Below are 10,660 nucleotides of genomic sequence, written 5' to 3' on the forward strand. Positions count from 1 at the left end.
CTTCACGGGGTGAAAGACAATGCTCCCCACCCCCGAGGTCAGGACAACCAAGGGTGTCCATTCTCCCCAGTCCTAGCCAGCACAATAGAACAAGAAAAGGGAAATAAAGTGAGGCCTACAGACAGAAAAGGAAGACATAAAACTCCCTCCTTGTAGATGATTTGATGAAAATCTATGTAGAAAATCCCAAGGAATCTACAGATAAAAACATTCCTAGAACTACATGAGTTCATCAGGTCATAGGACACAAGGTCAATTTACCAAAATTAATTGTATTTCTCCTATATACTAACAATGAACACAAAGAAATTGAAATTGAAAACAATGCCCCCATTTGGAATCATTTAAATGAGAAATGAAGCATGTATAAACCTAACACAATGCTACAAGACTTGTACAGCAGTCCCCTCTTATCTACAGAGGATACACCCGCAGATCCCTCAGTACCTTCCTGAAATGACAGTACTGAACCTTACATAGGCTGTGGAGACTTTTTTGTCTTGTTTTGTTTTAAAGATTTTATTTATTTTTAGAGAGAGGGGACGGAAGAAAAGGAGAGAAACATCAATGTGTGGCTGCCTCTCATGCACCCCCCACTGGGGACCTGGCCAGGAACCCAGGCATGTGCCCTGCCTGGGGATCAAACCTGTGACCCTGTGGTTCATAGGCCTGCACTCCATCCACTGAGCTACACCAGCCAGGATTATGCTGTGGTTTTTTATGCATACATACACTTTATGGCTCCCCTTTGCATAACCAAATTGCAGGCATCACTGCTCTTGTGCTTTGGGGCTGTTCTTAAGCAAAATAGGGTGACTTGAACACAAGCACTGAGATACCACAACAGTCTAACAATAACTGAGAAGGCTACTCAGTGACTACTGGGTGGCGAGCACACACATCGTGGCTGTGACAGACAAAGGGGTGAGTCACAGCCCAGGCAGGACAGAGGGTGGGCGGAGCAGAATGGCAAGAGATTTTATCATGCTACTCAGAATGGCTAGCAATTTTCTTTTAAGATTTTATTTTATTTGCTTTTTGAGAGAGGGAAAGGGAGGGAGAAAGAGAGGGAGAGACACATCAATGTGTGGTTGCCTCACACGTGCCCCTCCACTGCGGACCTGGTCCACAACCCAGGCATGTGCCCTGCCTGGGAATGGAACCGGTGACCCTTTGGTTCATAGGCCAGCACTCAATCCACTGAGCTGCACCAGCCAGGACTACAGGTAGCAATTTAAAACTTATAAATTGTATATTTCTGAACTTTCCATTTCCTATTTTTGGGCTGCAGTTGATCAATAGATAACTAAAACCACAGAAAGTGAAACCATAGAGGAAACTATATGTTGAAAACTCCAAAACACTGATGAAAGAAAACAAACACCTACATAAATGAAGAAATATGTCAAAGAAACAAATTCTTTGACAGGAAGATATGACTCAGCATAGCAAAGATGTCATTTCTTCCCACACTGACCTGTAGGTTTAATGCAATTCCTATCAAAATTCCAGTAAAGTGGGATTTCTTTTTGAGATACAGACAAATTTATATAAAAAGGCAAAGATCCCAGAGTAGCTAAGACAATTTTGAAAAACAGGAAAAAGTACAAAAATCACTCTACTTGATTTCAGACTTACCGTAGCACTGCCTCAATCCGAGTGTGGGCGGAGGAATCGGCAAGTAGAGCAGTGGGACGGGGTGAAGAGCCCAGAAACAGACTTGCGAGAGAACGGCCACCTGGTCTGTGAACGGTTGTGAAGTCTTTCCTCCCAACAAACAATACTGGAGTAATTGGACTTCAATAAGCAAAAAAAAAAAAAAAAAAAAAAGGAAAGAAAAAAAAAAGAATTGACCTAAACCTCACACTTGGTACAAAAATGAATGCAACATGGATCATACAGAAGGGAAGGAAGTTGGGAGGAGGTAGAAGAGGGTAACAGGGGGATAAATGGTGTAGGAGGGAGACTTGCCTTGGGGGGTGAACACACAATACAATATACCGATGATATAGCATTGTACACCTGGAACCTATGTGATTTTATTAACCAATGTCATCCCCAATAAATTCAATAAAAATTTTAAAACTTGAAAAAAAAGCACCACTGCCTGGCTGGTGTGGCTCAGTGGGTTGAGTGCTGGCCTGCCAAATGTAAAGTCACAGGTTTGATTCCCTGTCAGGGCACATGCCTGGGTTGTGGGCCAGGTCTGCAGTGGAGGGGCGTGTGAGAGGCAACCACACATTGATGTGTCTCTTCCTTTCTTTCTCCTTCCTTTCTCCTCTCTCTGAAAATAAATAAAGTCTTTTAAAATTTTTAAAAACAATGTGCAAGTCACATATCTGACAAAGGACTCATAACTCAGATATATAAAGAACTCTCAAAATTCAACAAAAAACAATCTAGTTAAAACAGCAATTTTCTATCTTTTTAATTTCATGGCACGCAAAAAGTAATTACTAAAATTCTGTAGCACACCAAAAATATACTTTTTGCCAATCTGACAAAAAAATAGATACAATTTTGATTCATTCACACCAGACAGCTGCTGTTGTCATTTTTTTAATTTGACAATCTAAAGGAAAAGAGGTCAGTGTCCCTGACTAAATAGTCAGGCATTACATGTTTTAAAAATTCTTGCAATACACCAGTTGAAAATCTCTTAGAATAGACTTCCAGCCAAGATGGAGGCATAGGTAGACACACTGTGCCTCCTCGCACAACCAAAAGGACAACAATTTAAAAACAAAATAACCACCAGAACTGCCAGAAAACTGAACTATATGGAAGTCCCACAACCAAAGAGTTAAAGAAGAAACACCCAGATGGGTAGGAGTGGCGGGATTGGGCAGCCGGGCAGAGAGGACTCCACCAGGTGGCAGCTGGAGGACTGGGCGGTCCCACATTCTCATGCAGATAAACCAGGATGAACAACTGGGGAGCAAGATAGACCACAACCCAGGGTCCCAGCGTGGGGAAATAAAGCCTCAAATCCTCTGAGTGAAAACCTGTGGGGGTTGAGGCGGCAGCGGGAGAAACTCCCAACCTCACAGGAGAGCTCGTTGGAGAGACCCACAGGGTGTTAGAACGTACACAAGCCCACCCACTTGGGAATCAGCACCAGAAGGGCCCACTTTGTCTGTGGGAAGTGGCAACATGGGTTGCCCCACCCTGGCAAACACCTAAGGCTCCACCCCTTACTATGTAACAGGTGTGCCGAGACAAAAATATGGGCCAAATGAAAGAACGGATCAAAGCTCCAGAAAAAATACAACTAAGCCATGAAGAGATAGCCAGCCTATCAGATGAAGAGTTCAAAACACTGGTAATCAGGATGCTCACAGAATTGGTTGAATATGGTTGCAAATTAGAAGGAAAAATGAAGGCTATGCTAAGTGAAATAAAGGAAAATGAGAAACATTCAACCAGAACAGAATGAAGAAACAGGAATTCAAAAAAATGAGGAGAGGCATAGGAACCTCCAGGACAACTTTAAACGTTCCAACATCAGAATCATAGGGGTGTCAGAAGGAGAAGAGGAAGAGGAAGAAATTGAAAACCTATTTGAAAACATAATGAAGGAGAACTTCCCCAATCTGGCACAGGAAATAGACTTCCAGGAAGTCCAGGAAGCTCACAGAGTCCCAAAGAAGTTGGACTCAAGGAAGCACACACCAAGGCACATCATAAATACATTACCTAAGATTAAAGATAAGGAGAGAATCTTAAAAGCAGAGAGAGAAAAGGAAACAGTTACCTACAAAGGAGTTCCCATAAGACTGTCAGCTGATTTCTCAAGAGAAACCTTGCAGGCAAGAAGGGCCTGGAAAGAAGTATTCAAAGTCATGAAAGGCAAGGACCAACATCCAAGATTATTCTATCCAGCAAAGGTATCACTTAGAATGGAAGGGCAGATAACATGCTTCCCAGATAAGGTCAAGTTAAAGGAGTTCATCATCACCCAGCCCTTATTATATGAAATGTTAAAGGGACTGATCTAAGAAAAAGAAGATAAAAAATATGAACAGTAAAATGACAACAAACTCACAGTTATTAACAACTGAACCTAAAACAAAAACAAAAATGAACTAAGCAAAGAACTAGAATAGGAACAGAATCACAGAAATGGAGATCACATGAAGGGTTATCAGTGGGGGAGTGGGAGGGGAAGAGAGGGGGAAAAGGTATAGAGAGTAAGTAGCATAGATGGTAGGTAGAAAACAGACAGGGGGAGGGCAAGAATAGTATAGGAAATGTAGAAGCCAAAGAACTTATATGTATGACCCATGGACATGAACTAAGGGGGGGAATGTGGGTGTAGGGGGTGTGCAGGGTGGAGGGGAATGAAGGGGGGGAATGGACAACTGTGATGGCACAAGCAATAAAATATATTTTAAAAAATTAAAAATAAAATCTCTTAGAATATGAGCAAAAGACATCAGCATACATTTTAGGAAAGAGGATATTTCTTGTGTTCAATATAGTTAACCATAAAGGAAATGCAGATTAAACCACATTAAGAGTATTACATATCTATTAAAACAACTAAAATCAGAAGTAGTGACATTATCAAGTTCTGGCAAGGTTGCAGAGAAATTGGATTTCTCACACATTGCCGGTGAAAATGTTAAATAGTACCACCACAGTGGACTATAGGTTGGCAGGTTTTCTTTCTTTTTTTTACTTTTTTAATATTGTTAAAAACATGTATTTTGATATAGTCTGTAAGAAATACGTCAGTGGTTATTCTGAAAAGAACAGATACTACACTTGATCTTAGCCAAAAGGCCGAGAAGTAATTAAGTCAGTGGTCACTCTATGCGGCCACACACGCAGCCGTGAAGTCAGAGCCCTGTGCCCCTTGCCTGGCGGCCGTCAGACCAAGGTCCCCCTCTGCGTTCCCCAGCAGGAGCGCACCGCTTTCACATCGTTTCTGCCCTTTGATGGCTTCCAAGTCCAGATGACCGGATTGTCCTTTGTACCCAAAGTCAGTTCAAAACGGTTGGCGCAGGCGTTCAGTTCTGCACTCTCCTTAAGTCCCAAGTCCCCAGCTGATGGCCAGGTGGCCACCCATAACACAGCAACTTCACTCCTGGTATTGGTCCCAGAAAATCAATATGTCTGGACAAAACCAGAAACCCTGATGTGTACAAGCTGCTTCTCTCACAATGACCCCAAATGGGGTCAGAATGGAAGGGCAATGACAATGACCCCCAAATGGGGTCATTGTGAGAGAAGCAGCTCACAAGACGAACAGCCCGAACGTCTTGAGGGAGGAAATGGTCAAACAAATGCAGTGCATCCACACCCTGGAACACTGCTCAGTAGTGAAAAGAAGCCAACCACTGATATGTGCGACAGCCTGGGTGGATCTCAAGGGAATTCGCTGAGTGAAAAAAGCCAGCACCAGGGTAACAAATAATTCCACTTACACAACGACCACGATGACTTTTGTGGGTGCCAGGGTTAGAGATGGGGGAACAAAGGGTGGGGGTAACAGGAGGAAGGTCTTGGCGGTGATGGAGCCATTCTGCATCTTGATTGTGGGGTGTCTACACGGATTCACACATGTGATGAAATGGACAGAGTTTTACATGTACACACACAGATGGGCACATGTGAAACTAATGAAATCCGTGCCAATGTCAAGTTTCTGGTTTGAGAAAAGATCTTATTGAGGGAAATGATGCATTCCTAATACTTTTTTGTAATATTTTTGCAACTTCCTATAAATCTGTATTTATTCTAAAATTAAAAAGCCCATGGGAAACTGGATCAAATCCAAGCTTTATGCATCACATTAAAACCCTATCCTGTGCGGGCCGACGTTCTGTTACTCTCAGGTGTGGAGGGGATGGAAGGTGCTCATTCTCCTTACCTCCTTCTGTCAGAAGCTCTGCCCGCTAGCGTCTCCGGGGACCTGGCCCATGGTGGCCATTCTTTGAAGGACAAATAAACTGGCGGTGAAGTGGCTTGCCTTTATTAACTGTCAGGTGGTCTGGCCAATGTCTTTCCAAAAGGCGTACACCTCAAGTTTTCTCTGGAGGATGGAGGGCAGAGCTCCAGGGCGGGGTACTTTCTCACCCCGTCCAGTCTCAGCGTCCTTCAAGCTCAGCCTGGGTACTGCCAGGGAGGACCCTGAGCTGTTCTCTGGGCACAGAAGGTACAGCAGCCCTCTGTGTAGGTGCCACTGGCCCTCAAGGCCTGGTCAGGGGTTTGGCATGTCATTTGTGTTAAATCATTCATTCAGCAGCGCTGGCGAGGGCCTCTGCCCAAAGCCAGACACTGCTCTGGGCCCTGGGGCAACTCCAGCGGTGAGACGGAGTTCCTGCCTCCAGCAAGCTGCCATCCCGGAGGGAGAGAGAGATACAGATGAACAGCACTTTCAAACTATAGCAAGGGCAGTGGTCTCTCAGAGGAGGCAACACTGAGGTTAGGGACACCTGACGATGAGAAGGAGCTAGCTAGTTGGAAGAAACACATTCCCGACGGAGGGAACAGAATGTGCAAAGGCCCAGAGGCAAGGATGAGTTTCAGGCCCCGATGGAGTGCTCAGTTGGTTAGAGTCCCAACACGCAAAGGTTGTAGGTTTGATCTCCCATCAGGGCACATACAAGAATCACCCAGTGAGTACATCAGTAAATGAAACAACAATGTTCCTCTCCCTTTCTCAAATCAACAATAAGAATAATAACGATTAATAATAGTAAAGGATGAGTTTGAGCAGGAGCACAGGGTGAACCCGGAGGGTACAGCCCAGGTCCCAGGGGGCCTTATACACCAGTGTTTCATTTGCTCCTCAGCACTCTGAGTCGAGGTTCCCCGTGTCTTCAGTTTCCATTTGGAGGGACGGAGGCCAGAAGAGGCCCCAGTCTAGGCCCAGGTGGAAAATGAGAGAATCAGGATAGCCCTGTCGTCTCTCCAATCCTGCATTCTCCAAGTCAGCGAGTCCACTTTTTAGAATATGTATATATTTATTTCTTTTTTAGAGAGAGGGAAAGTAGGGAGAAAGAGAAGGAGAGGAGAAACATCCATCGGTTGCCTCTCGCCTGCGCCCAGGCAGGGACTGAACCCTAACCCAGGCCTGTGCCCTGCAGGGGGATCAGCCACGCCTGCAGGGGTCATTGGTGACTGTACTTTTGAAAACTCCTGCTTTCTCGGTTTCTCACTTCCAAAATGACGAAGAAAAGAAGGAACAACGGTCATGCAAAAAAAAAAAAAAAAAAGTCGCTTCCATGTGCAGCCTATTCCCTGTACTGACTGAGCCCGACACGTGCCCAGCGACCAAGACATTAAGAAGTTGGTCCTGCGGAACGCAGGACAGGCCGTAGCCGTCAGGGACATTTTGGAAGCGAGTGTCTTCCACGCCTGTGTGCTTCCCGAGCTGTGTGTGAAACTGTGTCACTCACTGTGCGAATCGTGCGGTTCGCAGCCAGGTGGGCAGGAGTCATTCTCAGCAAATGCGGGAGGACCCAGCACCTCCATGCCGGTCCAGACCTGTGGGTGCTGCCCGCGACCTCCACCACGACCCCTGCAAGGAGCCCTTAAGGACTGAAGAAAAGTTCCCTGGAAGAAAACAAAATGGGAGTTGTACTTTAAACAAACAAAATTCCTAACGAGACCCCTTTAGTCCCTTCTTCCCCGTCTTCCAGGTCCCCCCACTCCCACCCCCAAGACCACCGATTTCCTGGGCACAAAAAGGCAGTGGAAGTCCGTTGCCCCTTGCAAGGGCTCTTGGGGGGCTGGCAGCCACAAAAGGAGTTGTGTACACTTTTTCTCTTCCTTTTTGAAGAATGGGAACCCTCCTTGGTCATTCCCGAGGAAAGCTGTGATGTCAGAGACCGGTTTCCGCGCCTGCCTCTCCCTCTTGCGCGCATATTCTTCGGCTTCCCCGAGCGCCGGCGAGAAGCAGGATCCCGAGCTGGTGTCGCCCCGCTCGCCCACCAGCCCCCAACTACCACCTCCGGGCGGGTTCTCGCGGTTCCCGCGCCTGTTGCGCGTGCTGTTCGCTGCGTGCCCTCCCCTGCGCAGCCGCCTGTCCTCTGGCTGCGGGCGGCCTGGGGCGCGGAGGGGCGAGCCGGCTTCCCCCGGGCCCCATCCGGGCGCGTCTGCTCGCACCCTGAGCCCTTGCACCGCACTGCGCGGCCTCAAAGGCTTCAGTGTCTCTGCTCCGGGTGGGGGGCGGGGGGGGGGGCTCGTTCACAAAGGTCGGCGGGAGCGCCACCCCCCAGGGAACTTCCCCAGCCCCCTCCCGCAAGCTAGAGCCGCCACGGGGCTCCCACCAGCGCCACACGCTGCTCTTCTGCCCGCGTCTCCCGTCTCCCCGTTAAGATCGGGCCACAGGCGCCCAGGTCTCCACTTCCCCAGAGCGAGGTCATCACTCTGGCTACGCACCCAGACCCGCCCCGCGGGGCAAGCACAGGGAGGCACGCGAGCGCGTTCTGAGCAGACTAGCAGGTAGACAAGTGAGGGAGCTGCAGGGAGGAGGAGCGCATGGGAGGCCGGGCCAGGGACCTGCCCGCTCTTTCAAGGTCCAGCAGGGTGCACTCGACGGCTGCGGGTTTCGTTTCCAGCCATTCATTCATTCATATGATGCTGGCGTCCCGGTCCCCAGCCTCCACAGGTCCCACGAGTGGGGACAAACCGGGGGAAATCATGCTGGGAAAGCCCTCCCAGCCACACGAGAGAGTGCAGCACCCTGCAAGGCAGGTCCCCAGAGGGCAGGCACTGAGCCCCCAGATCAGCCAGGGATCAGCCACATGCACTGAATGGCGTTATTTTAGCCAATGTATAGTCATTGTACGTGATTTTAACCAAAGTAAGTCCAGAGAAAAAAAGCTGGAAGCAAATATGTAAAATAGTAATCATTTTGGGTGGGGGGAATATGAATAACGGAAGTTTTTCTTTGTATTTTTCTGCAATTTTTCAATGGAAAAGTCTCTACCTCATGGAATGGGATGCAACCCAACACAGAAGCTCCGACTTGCCTGTCAGCTGTGCTCCCCCACCCCGAAAGTGGGGACCCTGATGACCCCAAGATGTCCTCCAACTCTGACACCCCTGCCCACAACTGCCTTCAAACCACCGTTTCCCAGGTCCAGCTTTCAGTTCTGGGACCTGCCCCCTCTTCCAACATATCTGTTTTTCCACTTGCATTAGCTAGAGTGGGTTTCAGCTTGTTGCTTGCCAACTGAAGCCCTTGGGTAAAGGCACCCACAGGCGAGAGCTACGGGAGAACACGGGGGTCTGCCGACGTAGGCGTGCTGGTGTGCCTCCAGTAGCAACAGTACTAGTGCTCTACCCGCTGGAACCTGATTTGTCATGCAGCCAGACCCGAACCAGAGTTGCTGATTTTAATGAACTCTCATAGTTTTTTGTTCTTTTAAAGATTTTATTTACTTACTTTTAGAGCAAGGGGAAGGGAGAGAGAAAAAGAGGTAGAGAAACACCAGTGTGTGAGAGAAACATCGAGTCTTACATGCCCACAGCGGGGGACCAGGCCTGCCACCCAGGCATGTGCCTCGACCCTTGACCCTTTGCTTCACAGGCTGGCACTGGATCTGCTGAGCCACACCAGCCAGGGCCAGAGTACACGGGATTCTGGAGACTAGGATCGTACTGCCTAGACCCTCATCTCTTGGGCAATCCGGGTTTGAAAAACTGAGGGCACACCATCTAAACCATTTCTTTGAGTATCAGTTGTCTCAGCCTCGCGTGAGGTGGGAGAATGCACAGGTGCCTAGGGCTCGGCCATGAGATCTCCGTGGGCCATGACTGCGACCACACGGAGGAGCAGAGAGGAACGAAGCTGTGATGTCCCCGAGGGCCCCTGGCCTGGGCAAAGGAGGCACTGAGAACCTTAGCACCCGCTGTGGGCAACCAGTTTTCAGAAGGAAATGGGCGGTTGGTCGTGAGGAAAGTAGACTGGTGACAAGTAGGGTGACAACCCCCACCGTGTGTCCTGGCCCCTCCATTTGCTCAGAAAACCTAAGACTTCCTACACTCTCTCCTGAGTAAACAGCTTCAAATCTTCCTCAGGCTTCTTCGACCTCTGACCCTGTCCTCTCCCCAGAACCTGACAGAAAGATCAGAGGCCATTGCATGGGGATGCTCCCTACTTCTGCCTTCGAACCTGCAAAGCACTAACTTCTGCTCCTGTCCTGCCTTGCCCCTCCCACCACCGCAGTGGCATCTCTCTGTGCATCTTCAACCTCTTCCTCTAAAATGTCATTGCTTTTAGCCTTTAAACATAATGAAGTTTCTCCTAGGTTAAATGAATAAGAACATTTCCTCAGGCCGGGCTCCTTGTCCTACGTGCCCCACACCTTTCCCCGACAGACTGCATGAGAGCTGCGTGTACTTGATTTTTCCATGTCCCCTTCCTCTTCCTCCCTCTGCCTTCTGACACTGCATTCCACTGAAATACACCTGTCAAGGTCACCCGTCACTGCCTCGGTTCCTAAATCCAGCTGTTGGAAACCTGGGCATCATCCAATCTGGTCCACCTGCCCAGTCCACATCTGGCCCGCCTGCAAGTCTGGGTCATGTGCTCATGTCCACCACTAGCTTCTCTCCTTCCCTGTGACCCCAATCCAGGACCCCATCGCGTCACCTCAGTCTTGCTTACTGCCTTGCCCCCTCCTGTCTTCTCTCCATGGTGACA

The 10,660-nt window shown here is 48.4% G+C and overlaps 2 pseudogenes; one reads left to right on the plus strand and one right to left on the minus strand.

Annotated features, from left to right (window-relative positions):
* Positions 1-4,686: 4,686 nt before the first annotated feature.
* On the minus strand, positions 4,687-4,797 carry LOC123813272 (annotated as a pseudogene).
* Positions 4,798-7,025: 2,228 nt separating this feature from the next.
* Positions 7,026-7,552, plus strand: LOC123813045 (annotated as a pseudogene).
* The last annotated feature ends 3,108 nt before the right edge of the window (positions 7,553-10,660 follow it).

This window comes from Phyllostomus hastatus, unplaced genomic scaffold, assembly GCF_019186645.2.
Source record: "Phyllostomus hastatus isolate PE091 unplaced genomic scaffold, TTU_PhHast_1.1 phas_contig_150, whole genome shotgun sequence".
Classification (NCBI taxonomy): domain Eukaryota; kingdom Metazoa; phylum Chordata; class Mammalia; order Chiroptera; family Phyllostomidae; genus Phyllostomus; species Phyllostomus hastatus.